Below are 14547 nucleotides of genomic sequence, written 5' to 3'. Positions count from 1 at the left end.
AAGTACTTGTGCATTTATATATGTAATGCAGCATGATTAACAAAACATAATTCCTGCTTTCGTTTAGGCTTATGTTCTAGGAAGCAAAGTAGGTAATTAAATAAGACAATTGATCAAGTGTGCAAGAGTGAGCTGTGATGGGGATTATGAGTCAAGTTCTGCAGAAAAACTGACTTTTAATGGAGCTACAAGGTAGATCTGGTATGAAAATGGAAAGGAGGGTGGTCTAAGCAAAACTTATTAAATCCAAAACACTGAGGTGAGGAAATGCTTGAAGTAATGAAAGACCACAAATAAAACAGGTTGGGCAAGACTGCTGAGTTTGCAAAAGGAAAAGGGAGATAGTAGGCAAGGGCTCAGATTAGAGGTCCTTGCTCTTTGTTTACACATATTGGACATTTTAAAATTCTGAGTTTATGAAGAATTTAAACAGAGATGTGAAATGGTCAGTGGTGAATTACATTCTGCAGAAGAATATTAAGAGAAAGAAACAGAACCAAGACTGAACTGTATTGCCTATTACTTAGAAAGGTGAGAATACAAATAAGAATGAGTCAGAGATGAGAATTACTATGGACATTTTGGGAGTCTTATTTGAGGGAAATGAGGACAAAATATGTTTAAATTGTATTTAGTGAAATAATTATGTGACTCTGTGTATACTTCAGTTTTTCACCTCTACTATGTAATATGCATGTAGCAAGCAGATGGTTAGCTTCTACTCACTGGGTTGATTCTCCTAACATTTCGACATGCAGGTAAAGAGCCAGAGGGCAAGTCACAATATGAATTAGCTTGGTGGCACTTTATGGAGGTAGTGAAAAAGGGACAATATTTGAAAAGTAGAGTTAGAAGTTAATTTGTGGAAAATTCTTTCAAGGGCTGGGGATGTGGCTCAAGCGGTAGCGCGCTCGCCTGGTATGCGTACGGCCCGGGTTCGAGCCTCAGCACCACATACAAAGATGTTGTATCCGCCGAGAACTAAAAAATAAATATTAAAAATTCTCTCTCTCTGTCTCTCTCTCTCCCCCCTTCTCTCACTCTCTCTTTAAAAAAAAAAAAGAAAAAAGAAAATTCTTTCAAACCTTGCAGCTATAAGAGAGGTTTCCAAAAATTTGATAATCATGTACTTTCCATGGTCTTTCAATAACGTGATGAGATTTAAGGAAACTTTTCTAAGTCAAAGATGATAATAAAAACTTGATCAAATATTCAAGAGAAAAGACTAGATTAAATTTCTAATCTCTTTGCAGCAAACATGATTAAAAGACAATTAAAGTCACTTTAGGTAAAATAAATATGGGGAAAATATTTTATAGAGCTATATCCGTGAGTTAATTCATAAAAACATTATGTTCATTTTTTAAAATATTTATTTATTTTTAAGTTTTAGGTGGACACAATATCTTTATTTTACATTTTTGTGGTGCTGAGGATCGAACCCAGTGCCTCGTGCATGCTAGGTGAGCACTCTACCACTGAGCCACAACCCCAGCCCTATGTTCATTTTTTAATTAATTGTTTTTTTTATGTAATATGATTAAATTTTCTAATGTATTGTAATCTTTTCACATTTAAATACCTGTTTTTATATTTAATTTTTCATTTGAGGTCTTATATCCTTTCCCTTAAAGAATGCCCAACAGTAATAAATCAGAGCCCACTATACTTGGGTCTGTCTCTGTAGGAACTGATGGAATCTGTAAAGGAAAACATGGAAGTGTCAATGGGAAGATACTAGACATTTTCCTCAATAGCACAATTGGGCTTTAGTCTCAATAATTGGTATCTTTCATTAACAAAAGAGATCTAGTTGTTTTAGTTCAAGGATACTCTAAATCATGTGTTGAATTGCTTTAAATGTAATGAAGATAAATTTTTTTTAGATTAATGTCTGAATTATATAAACACATGATTTAATATTAACAGAGGAACATAGACAGTGTGCATTAGAGGTCCTCAAATTTTAATGTGCCTAAAGATTGCATGAAGACCTATATCAAAATTTGGTTTCTAACAGCAAGAGATGCTAACCAACAACCAAAAATTGCTTATTTAATCCACATTCCAGTGATTTTGATGCAGAGGATCTGAAAATCAAATCAATGAGGAAGTATGTATATCCTGTTTGGCATATCTCTCCTCAAATTTTTTTCCCTCTGATTTGAGGAACTGAAGGAAGATGCCAAGTAAAACATCTTCATGATATTGTTAATAAGTAAATGTATTTAAAGTCAAAATAATAGAATAATATATGATTTAACATTGGAAGCAATAACAAGGTTGTTATACATAAGTATATAAATTTGTAACATGCCAACATGAATGGTTTTTACTTAAAAATCTCTGGAATTAGTAGTGGTGCTAAAAAAAAGAGAAAAAAAATAACTGCCTGATTTAAATTTTATATATATGTATATATACATATATATATATATAATAGATGTATTGTAGGTTTGAATAATCATTTCAGCCAGGCTTCATCTCTTAATCCCAAATTAAATCTCTTTATCCCAAATTTTTAAAAGCATGTTACAATGAATATTTTTAAATTGAATTAAGAAACTGTGTCATATTTTTTAAAGTCAACTTCACTAAGGTATGATTTATATTGCCAGAATACTTTGAATATATAAAGCAATAGATGTGTTTTAATCCTTGAATTTGCAAATTAGTTCTTTGAAATTAAAAAAGTAAACAAATTAGAAAATAGTTAGATAAATAAAGTAGAAGTAATTTGTTCAAACACAAGATAAGAGCATTAAGTATGAATTTAATGTATCTTAAGGAAACTAAAATTTTCTACAGAAAATTTTGAAAGAAAAAGTCAAACTTTTCATAATTATTCAGTGTATATGTATATACAGCACTGTATTTAAAATATATTAGCACTGGGAAGATTTTAGAGATGTCCTTGGTTGATGTTCACTTTTTTTTTAATAACTTTATTTTATTTCTTTAACATGGTGCTGAGGATTGAACCTAGGGCTTCGTATATACTACCACTTAGCTTCAGTCCCAGCCTCTGATGTTCACTTTTTTTTTTTTATTGGTTGTTCACAACATTACAAAGCTCTTGACATATCATTTTTGTAGATGAGGAAAATGAGGACAGAGCCCTGAGCCACTTGCCCAGAAGAAAGCCTGGGAGATCAGTTTGGAACCTAGTGTCCCACCCTCTCATTTATAAAACTTTTTTTTTTAAGTTACATGAAACTTTTGTGACATGGGTTGTATTAATCTCTGGATTTTCACATTTTTGTATCAATGTGAAAATCCACTGAATTCACACTTTTCATACTTACATTAACTAACGAATACTAGTGCAGGTGTTTTATACACTTAAATTATAGTCCCACCGAAGGAGCTGTTTGAGACATTAGTATTAGAAAAAGGTTTTTAGCTTTATTTCCCACTGTAAGTCACTGAAATAGACAAATATTAAGGAGATGATAAAACTCTTTCTGTAATTATGTGCTTACAACACATAGCATGTATTCTGAACTGGGTGACTGGTTAGGTTATTGTGGAAATGAGGCAAAGAAAAGACCACAGGTTATTAGAACTCTGGATGTCCCTGGAACTGGCGCTTTTTCTTGAATTAGAGTTTCTGTTATATATACTTCTTGAGTACCCAACTTAGGTTTGTAGAAATTTGCAAGGTTAAAATTTTCATCAGAGAAGGAATACTTACAGTTTATAATATCAATTAAGTATATAATTTGAATTTAAATAAACGTTACTTAAGCCAAGTGAAATGTGAATTTTAGTTTAAAATGTGGACTTTTATTCTTCCCTTCACACCTTCACATAACTACCCAATATTTTTCTGCCATTGACAGTAGTGTCATTTTCATTCTGTTTATTAAAGGGCATTTGCATAAATTTGCAAACATTTGGCCCAACCAAAAATCTCTCAAAATGAAATAATTTTCTTTATATCTTTGGAACTATAGAGAATATTTAAAATCAAACTGATGAAAGTTTTTAATAATTAGTCTGGGCATAAGCAAGGTCTCACACATACATTGAAAATAATTTTATTGAAAACTTTCTTTTAAATAGTATGAACTAAGTCAAAAAGTAAGATCTAAATATCTCTCAATCAAGTTCCTACTTTATATAGCAGAAGGACAAAAAAGACTGCTATACTCAAGTGTGTACCTTGTCAGAGAAACAGAGCAGTGGAATGCAGCTTCTGATAAATCACTTTTTCAATTTTTTTCCTTGTAATTCTTATTTATGTTACACACTCTTAAGAACAGCAACAACAATAAAATGTTTTTCTTACTTGAGTTAATTCAAGTACATGTGGGAAAAGAGAAATCAAAATCTCGTATTTGCAGCTAGAACTTACAGATACTCAGGAACTATTAGAAAGTCAGATTTGATAGAAACACAGGAATGTCTAAACACCCTGTTAACTCAGGTAATAGAAAGAAGTTGGGTGACAAAAATGTCATTAAATATCTAATAGGACTAATAATCATACTAGCTAACATATATTGCCTATTTGATTTGCCAGGTAGTAATATTTTATACTTTATATACATTTTTCATCAGTTTGAAAAATTTTTATAGGTTTCCAACTAAAATTTCCCCTGACATAGCTGAACAAAAATGATACAGCTAGTAAATAATTGACTCAATCTCATTTTATCCCAACTCTATATTTATTATTTGTTTTGTTGGTTTTGTTTCAGTCTCATAGCTTCTGTTCTAGTTTACAGCTTTTAAAATCTCTCTTTAGTATTCTGGTTAACTCCTTATCTTCCTACAACAGGGAGTGTACTAAACTGTGGGAATTACTTTCTGTCATCCTTATTTGGTAGGTTTTGAATTAGACCACATCTCTGTCTTAGGTCATATGCCTCCCTGTTCCACTCACCTTTAACTACAGTGAAGGCATCATGTGAAAACTGTGACAACACCTTATTGAGACCCAGATAGAAATCAAGAGAAGGTGGGAGTTCTTTAAAGTATGCCATGATTTTAACAGATATCCTGTGTCTGAGTTCTTGGGAATATTAGATATTCAATATTTTTCCCAATATTTATAGAAACACCAATTTCTATAACATCTGTTCCATACCTCTTCAGTCTCTTATGTAATATTTTATTGAATAAAATTTTAGTTAGATTGTATATAGTGATATTTAGTGCATTCTCATTGCACATCAAGAAATTGAAATGTATTTTTGTCTATTTGAATTTCTAAAGTGAATTACCACATTGGTATCATTTAAATGAGACAGAAATGTGTTTCCTTAGTAGTTTTTAATCATTTTCATCATGATTAATTAAAATGTTTGTTGAAGAATGCTAAAATAGATAATATTTACATAATTGTGTTTATAGTTCCACATCAAAGAAGTGATAAATGTCCTTGGGAAACAAGAATATAAACATATATAATGAATAATAATTAATAAGTTAGATAATTAAAGACATAATGAGATATTTTGTTAACTTACTGATTTTTAATTTGCAAGAATTAAAATTAATTTAGTCTTTTTAAATATAGATTATGGTTTGGGGAGTTCATAAATTTAACAAATATATATAACATGGCACTTATAAATTTTTTTCAGAGAGAGAGAGAGAGAGAGAGAGAATTTTAATATTTATTTTTTAGTTTTTGCATTTATTCCTCAATCACCGAGAAGAACATGTAATTCACAAGTCACTTCCAAATTTGGCTTATTTTAATTTTAAAAAGTCCAATTTTTTTATGATATCAGATGATTTTAGGAATGAATTTTTTTTTCTTACAACTTGCTGAACTCTGAATGGGAAAAAAACATAAATGTTGAAATCAAAAGAGGATCCAAATGCTACACTTTAAAAGATTGAACTGACTAGAAGTTTTTGGCACATAGTGTTATATATAACTGAAAAAAAGTAAGTCTTCATTACTCAGAATGAAGAGAACTTTGATGTTACATTTGCATGTATACATATATAATATATATTTTTACATATCTTTAAGGATTCATAAATATATTTATCACATAAAAATGTAGATGTATGAATAGATCATTACAGATTTATAATTCATAAAGATAAACAGCATATGTACACGTGTACTTTTTAATCAGTACTTTGTGCCTCTGTGTGTGCGTGCATGATTTTAAGGAAAGTATGATCGATATTACAAAGAAATCTAGCTTTAAGATATGCCAAAAGTTGCTATAACTCATTACTCTGAATGAGATTTCACTTTAAGTATGTTAATTGTAATGTAATAGAAGTTTCACAACATCAAATGAAAAAAAAACACTTCTTTAATTCTTTAGTCTTCTATCAGAGTTGATGCTCAAACAAGATCTGAATATTGTCTGTATTTCAGTCCACCCTCTGTTGAAAGGGTCTTTCATTGTCAACTCTCTTGTGTTCCCTGAATAGCACTTCTCCTTTGTGACATTAGGCACCTGATGCTACAGATATTACCTAGGGCTTTACAATGGCCTTATACTGGAGGCTGGGTGGCAGAGCTAGGGGCCCAGCTTTCCCAAAACAGGGGAAGTATTTTGAGTGCTCCTCCCTTAAAAAAACAGAAACAACAACAACAAAAAAAAAAAAAAACATTAAAAGGTGTTTTTTGTTTGTTTTTTCATACAGATATTAAAACCAGGGGTGCTTAACCACTGGGTCATATTCCCAGCCCTTTTATATTTTATTTTGTGACATGATCTCATTGAGTTGCTTAGGGCCTCTCTAAGTTTCTGAGGCTGGCTTTGAACTTGTGATCCTGCCTCAGCCTCCTGAACCACTGAGATTACAGGCCTGTGCCACTGGGCCCAGCTCATAGAGAAATACATGTTCAACATTTTTGGGAAATCCTTCTGAAGATTTCTTTGGGAAGTAAAGGACAAGGTTATTCCCATATATTGGACAGCTATACATATACTGCAAGATCATCTTGGAGGATTATTCAACAAAAGAACTTAAAACTATGCATTGGCAATGAAAGCTACCTCAGGGGAGCTCTGAAATTATCTTCCTGACAAGGATTCGGCATTTTAAGAATATAAACTAAGAGTGAAGTAACATCTTATTTAAAACTTAACTTTCCTCAAAAACAAAAAAAAAAATCATTGATGTGATGGACATGAAGATATTACTGCATGGAATTTCTTCAATCATCTCTCATCAATTCCATTCCTTAAATTTAAATACTATTGAAAATGGTCAAAAAATGTGAAGAAAATATTTGGGTTCAAATATTTAAAATGTGAATATCTAAGGACTGTCAAAGATGAAACAATAGTAAGTTTAGGGTATGAGAGAAAAGAATATTTGTAAGATGAATTTTGATAATATATTTGAACGGAAATTAGTATAATTACAAAAAATTCTACAAATACTTCTTTTGAGAAATATCAATTTTACTCAAATAGTAATTCATTTTAAAAATCAGATAAGTGGCCAAAATTTACTACAGAGTTTTTATAACTTTTAATTTTTGAACATTTAGTTCCCATTTTTTAAAAAAACTTTTCAAGAATATAAAAAATTCACATAATGGTTATTATGTCCTTCTTAAATTTATTACACAGAACTATAATTATAAATATGAAGGTGTATCACTAATTTTTGAGTATAAATGATAGTACACTGAGTAATATATTTATCATTCTCTTGGAAAAATCTTCATAATTTTATTCATTTTTTTGTATAGAAAAGTGCAGGAATATGGAAAAATAAAATAGCTATCACTTATGTACTGGAAGTGGTAAATATTAGACTTGATAATTTTCTATTTTGTGTATTCTTTATTTTTATTTTAATTAAATATATTGTATGCAGTTAAAATATTCCCTACTGAATATAATAACATTTCAATTTTCATAGTATGGTATCATACTATTAGTATGTGTTTTGTTATATTAAAATATACTGTTTTTCAGAAATTTCTTAATTATAGAAAAATGAAAAAACATTTCATGGGAGAAAATATGTACACTTATATCTCTTCCTTAAAACATTATGAAACTTAATTTATATTCTTTTAGTCCCCCATGACTGACTTTCCTAATTTCCTATTAACATTAAAATTTTACATTAAACCTTTTCTTTTGATAAAGTAATAATTACTTTCGTTAGAACTCATTTAAATTCCCATGACATGTGTCTTCTGTAGAAAAGTACTTAATTATCTGTGTTACTTAAAGTTATGTTTAGGAAACCCATTGACCTTTTCTTCATATTTCACAATTACCCAAATAACACAAGCCCGCCTACCTAGGACCTCTCTGTCCTGTCACATCAACTAAAAAAGATATGTTTCTCACTTTATCATTTGGGGTTTGATTATGTGTCTGCAAAAGGACAACCAGTCTGTGAACACCAATGTCTTTTTTATATTTCCCCATAGAGTATTTGTTTGATGAAGGAGATGAAATTAAAAGAGATGGAGCTGGTCATGGTGCTACATACCTGTAATCCCAGCGACTCGGGTAGCTAAGGCAGGAGGATTGCAAATGCCCAGTCTGGACAATTTAGCAAGACCCTGTCTCAAAATACAAAATAAAGATTAGAAGGGTTGGAGATGTAGCTCAGTGGTAGGGTACCCCTTGTTTCAATAACCAGTATTGCAAAAGTGAAAAGTTAATTACTCCACATTTAATTTTAGACAATGCTAAGAAAAGAGATTCTTGATAAAACAATAAAAGGTGGACCTCTGGAACACTTTAGCTCTTAATAGTCAATGTCTTCATCTGTGATATTTGTACATGATTGTTCCCATCACCTTAAATGCCTCTGTTTATCTTTATTTACAAAATTATAGATAAATGATTGGCCATGTTTACTTCTCCAAGGATAGTCGTTACCTGTATAGAGCTGAGACTCAACACATGGGAATGTGGCTATTATTAGAAAGGAAAATTTTTGGAAGGAAGTATTGAGGCCTATTTTGGAACTATAAATTTGATGCCACATGCTAATAGTTTTATGTGGGGTAGGTACTAGCAGTGTATATATGATTTGCAAGTAGCATCTATAGTGCATGTGCAAGTATGTGGGGATGAGCCATTTCCATTTAGTGCCTTTAGGTAAGTGCTGCTAGACACACTCCAAATGTACAAGTCATTGCTCGAAAAATTCAGGTAAATGCCAGCCCGACAAAAATTCCTTCAAAGATTATGAGAGCAAGCTTTTTGTTAGTGATATGTTTATTTGTATATTAATATTGTCAGTTAAGTGGTATTTTAAAAGCCATTTAACTTTCTGAATTGTCTTACCTAATGTAGATGCAAAAATATATTTCAGTGAATATTAAATAAAATGCACACATTGTCTAATTTAGTATGTGATGCATAATGAACATTAATACTATTTATGGTATTTATTTTTATCTCCCACACCAAAAATTATTTTCAAAATCTGCCAAATTAAAATAATGAAGAGTAAGAGGTTTGACTAGTTATGAAAAGCATATTGAAATATTGACTAGAGATTGGGTTTGTTGCTTAGTGGTAGAGCACTCACATTCTCAAAATGTCAAAAACAAAAACTGCATTCAAACTCTCTAATCAAGCAAAATAAACTGAATATTCAACCTAATTTCTATCTGACTAAAACTAAGCTATATGAGCTACATGATGTTCCCCTGATGCATCATGCTGCCCATTTGTGATCTTCCTGTTTTGTTTAGCTTGCTATTTTACACCTAGCCAGTGTGGTAAACTCATATTATTTTATTATATTGCTTTAAAAAGACCTTTTCTGATGCTTCCCTGAGGCATGCATCCGTTACTTATAGTTGGTAGTACAATTTGCCAACTCACCTTGGCTAAGGAACAATAGGGCTGTTTATCATATAATCTAATAAAATGTCTGGAGAGTGGTATAGAAGGGTGGGGTTGATTTCAGGGAAGTCCAAGAATATTTTCCAAGACCCACATGAAGAACATCTTTCCACTCGACCATTCCTTTGTTGGTCATCATCTTCTGGCTTAATCTCAGTATTCTCGAGATGGCTATGTCTACCCCAGACTTGAACTGCTCACAATCAAGAGCCCTGCAGGAGAGTTTTCCCTTCATAAGTCAGCTTGGAATAGGAAGGAAAACTTTCCCTGGGAGAGTCCTAACAGATGCCTTGCCTCTACTGTCACTAATCTATACCGAACCACATGTCCATGATTTAGTTGCAAGAGATTGGGAAAGCAAGCATGCCACCTTCCCTGCCTCCATAACAAGAAGTGGGGTTTTCAATACTGTTAAATGTTGTTATTATGCAATAGTGCCTTTGATCCATCTCAACTCCTAATTCCAGGTCTGTCAAAGTATATTTCCTCTATTTTGATCCTCTTCCAAAAAACACATGAGCACAACTGCATTACTAACTACATCACATTAATGTAAATGTTTAGAATTTTGTGGACTTCTCTATTAAAACATCAGCAACTTTTGGGAAGAGAACCTATTGTTTTCATCATTATATCCCTATTGCTTTATATCTAATAAGTGTTTAAAACCCTTTAAATAAGTTTAAAAACTGTTAAAATAGATAAAAAGAAATTTATGATTGAATTAAATATTTTAAAGTCAAAATAAGAACTTTTGATAAGTAAAATTGTAATGGTTATAAAACAGCATAATGGATAAGAGATATTGCATCATCCCTGAAGGAGCCAAAACCTAACCATCTGCTTCACATCTCACTAAGACTAGAGATGAGAAAAAAGATGTGAATTTGCTACCCCCTGGGAGATTGGATGAGGATCATATAGGATTTAGAGAATAGAACTTGCAGGGAAATGTCAATAATTTAGGTTTTCCTTTTGCAAAGAATACACATCAAAATTTTACCCTTCCTTGACAATGTAGTAGATGAAATCATGTTGAATCTTTTAAATAGACTTTTGAGAAAGGGCAGGTTAAAAAGAAATAGAATATTTTTACAGGAATTTCAGAACAGAACACTACAAAGTGTTAGTTCAATGATGAAAACTATAGTTAATCATGTTGAATGTATTAACCGTATTTCACCAAATATATATATTTGTTTCTTGCTAAAAAAGAAATGGACTTTTTACTCAGGAGTGTGTGTGTGTGTGTGTGTGTGTGTGTGTGTGTGTGTGTGTGTGTCTGTCTGTCTGTCTTGGTAAACAAGCAGTTCCAAATAGTTCCATGCTGTGTGTTTTATGATTTTCCATATCTCTGCCTAGAAAAAACAAAAGAAATACACAAGTGTTTAAATAATCAAAGAAAAAACTGACTTTCTCCTTGAAAATTAAATGTCAAATTGGATTTGAAATGTTTACAGAGGTACTTTTCATTTGTTCATTATGATAGTAATGATAAATGAGAAAAGCTCTTTCAGGGAATAAAGTATTTCTTCAAATTTTCAATTTAGTCTTAGTTTTATGTAAGATGGTTTTGTAAGTATGAATTAGCATTAGTAGCTCCAAAAACATTTTGTGCTTAATAAGGCTTAGAATGAGTAATTTGGTAATAGCCAATATAAAGTATATTATATATATAAAATTATATATATATATATAATTAATTACATTTTGGGCATGAATATTGTCAATTTTTTCATGAATATTGTCATCTTCCAAGTATAAAAATACACTCACAATGCACACACATACACACACACACACAAACTTCACAACTCATTTATTACTCAGATAGGTCAGTTATTTGTACACTTATCATTTTTTATAAAATTCTACAATGACTTTCTAGTTATTATTGTTGACTTTAGTCCTATGTCAATATATTTTTGCTGACTCTTGACATCAAGAAGAAGAGAAGGTCTTTTACTTTAGTGTTGATACTAAGGAAGAGTGACTTAAGAGAAAAAAAGAATTTAAATTCTTGGTGTAATAGCCGGCAATTTTCTTACTTCTGACTCATTTAATGAGATTTACATGTGTTATATCTTGGCTTGGACATGAAACTGTGGACCTAATTTTTTGTTTTTATTTTGTTGTTGGTGTAACAAAACACCACAGATTAAGTGGCTCAGAGCAATACAAGTTTATAATATTTTTTTAATTCTGGAGGTCAGAAGCCTACAGAGTGTCCTCATGGATGAGCTCTTTTGGTGGCTCTGGGTGAGGATTCTTTTCCTTTTCTTTCCAACTTTCTTGGATCTGCCTGCATCCCTTAACTCTAGTTCCTCTCTTCAGTTGCTACAATCTTTGTTTCCAGGACATGTCCAAGTGTAATCCTCTCTGACCTTCCTTTTAGAAGCAACTTTTGGATACAGCACAGGCTAATCTCCCACCTCAAAACTCTGCTCTTTATCTCATCTGCAGTTTTCCTGCAAATGAGAATTAGGATGTGGACTTTTGGGGGATGCCATAACTCAGCCCACCGTGTAACTATTATTCAGTTCTATTCAATTTCAAATCTTATATAATTTTATCTCTATCTATTTTTGTTTTGAGTATGACCAAGCTTTAGGTGAAAATGCATGCCAATTTAAAAATATAAGAACATGTGTACATATTGTGTGAGTATGTATACAAAAATGTCTAAACAGTAATTAAGTTTCTAAATTATCAATAATGTCCCAACATGACAAGGAGAATTACTGATGAAAAATCATGATATAGTATCAAAATATGGATAGTCTTCATTATGTAATGCCCTTGTAATTTACAACTGCACACATTTTTCAGGATGGAGTTAACAAAGATAAACAATAGCAAACATTATAATCTTCATAAGAAGGTTTATTTTTTTAATCAACCACCCATTTTAGAAGGAAATGCATGTCCTTGGGGGGGGGAGGAAAGGTCAAAATTCAACCATTTTTAATTTACCTTCCCCCACGTCAACTACCACAAATATGCAGAATCCAAATCTAACATAAATGGTGAGTTACATTTTATCTTACTCTTAAAATTATGTTATTCCTAAAGGAATTATTTTTTAAAAAACTACCATTAACATATTCGGCTAAGTTACCATTGCATACTAGCTATTGTAAAATCTAATTTTCAGTATAGTCTTTAAGAGCCCCAAGAGGATAACATTGAACCTCTCTCATGTTTGATTTTTAGTTTTCATGAATGCTTTAATTTTATATAGTATAATTTTTACTATTCAGTGTATTTTATTTGAACCATGGGAGAACTTAGTTTTATTTTAATGATCAGCAAAAAAGCTATGTATCATTATGAAAATAAAATAGAGAATATAGAATTATTTGGTTGTTCTTTTTCTCTATATATGTAAAAATGGTATAGAATTATACATAGAAAACTTAAGGTTTTTTCTATTGGGAATTTCCTTTTAATATACTTTTGGTTGATATATAATTATACATATTTACAAGGTGAAGCATGATGCTTTAATTCTTACATACAATGTATAATGGGCCAATCAAAGTAATTATCATATCGATCACCTTAAACTTTTATTATTTCTACATAAGAAGAGCATTTGTAATCCTCACTTCTAGCATTTTAAAATGCATTATTATTAACTATATTAGTCCTACTGTGCAATAGAATACCAGAACTTTTTTCTTCTGACTGTAACATTATATCTGTTGATCAAATTTTCCCTCTCCCACGTGGCTCCCACTTAATTAACCTCTGGGAACCACCATTCCATACTCAACTTCCATGAGATCAGATTTTCTAGATTACATATGTAAGTAATATCATGTATTGGTTTTCTGTGCCTGGTTTATTTCAGTTAACATAAATGCCCTCCAGGTCCACTTATTTTATTATAAGTGAAATTACTAAATCTTTTCCAGGGTTGAATAGCATTCCATTGTGTGTGTGTATATATGTATATTAGTGTGTCTTTATCCATTCATCTAGCAAAAGATATTTAGATTGGTTATATATCTTGGCTATCATAAATAGTGCTGCAGTAAACACTGGAGTGCAGATGTGTCCATGACCTATTTAGCACAAATATAAAGTTGAAGACAATGTTCCCTGCCCTGTAGGAGCTCACCACTCCAGAAATACAATACATACAGCAATGGAAAATTGAAGCTGTATGGTATACTGCGAAGAGTTACACAAAATTAAGTTAGACACACAAAAAATGTCCATAGAGGAATTTTCTATTAATGGAGGTAAAGTGTCACCAGACATTAGTGAATAGCTAGAATTTTTATAGATGGGAAAGGACATTCCAAGCTAAGGAATGGGAGAATAAGGATATATAAGCAATAAAGAAAGGAAAGTGAGTAAAGTAACAAGGAGAGTTAAACATGTATACTGAATGATAAATTGACAAGAATATTAATGTTAATAACTTATTTAATAATTATAACAATATTATTAAGACAAAATAAATGGATTTCTTGGAATTTATTCTTCATCTACATATGCACATATTTTTTTTCTGGAATAGGAAAGTATAAAGGAAAGGAATTAATGTACCTTCTGAAACTTGATAACTAGAAATATTCCTTTAACTTTACATGAACTTTATCAAAATCGGAAGCTTAATACTTTCTTTAACACTTTACAAAAATTTTATTATCTTGGCAAATGAGTTAATTGCCTGTTATATTAGACAAAAAGCAGAATAACCATGTTTCTCTTAGCAATGATGAAT

At 31.2% G+C, this 14547-nt stretch overlaps 1 protein-coding gene across 5 annotated transcripts in view; it reads left to right on the top strand.

Annotated features, from left to right (window-relative positions):
• Lrp1b (LDL receptor related protein 1B) overlaps positions 1 to 14547 on the top strand; it is a 1779935-nt gene that overhangs the window by 291387 nt on the left and 1474001 nt on the right. The gene's annotated exons all lie outside the window — the stretch shown is intronic.

The sequence above is a fragment of the Ictidomys tridecemlineatus genome, chromosome 7 (genome assembly GCF_052094955.1).
Source record: "Ictidomys tridecemlineatus isolate mIctTri1 chromosome 7, mIctTri1.hap1, whole genome shotgun sequence".
Lineage (NCBI taxonomy): Eukaryota > Metazoa > Chordata > Mammalia > Rodentia > Sciuridae > Ictidomys > Ictidomys tridecemlineatus.
The sequence above is the reverse complement of the archived record's forward strand: the minus strand, read 5'-3'. Positions and strand labels throughout refer to the sequence as shown.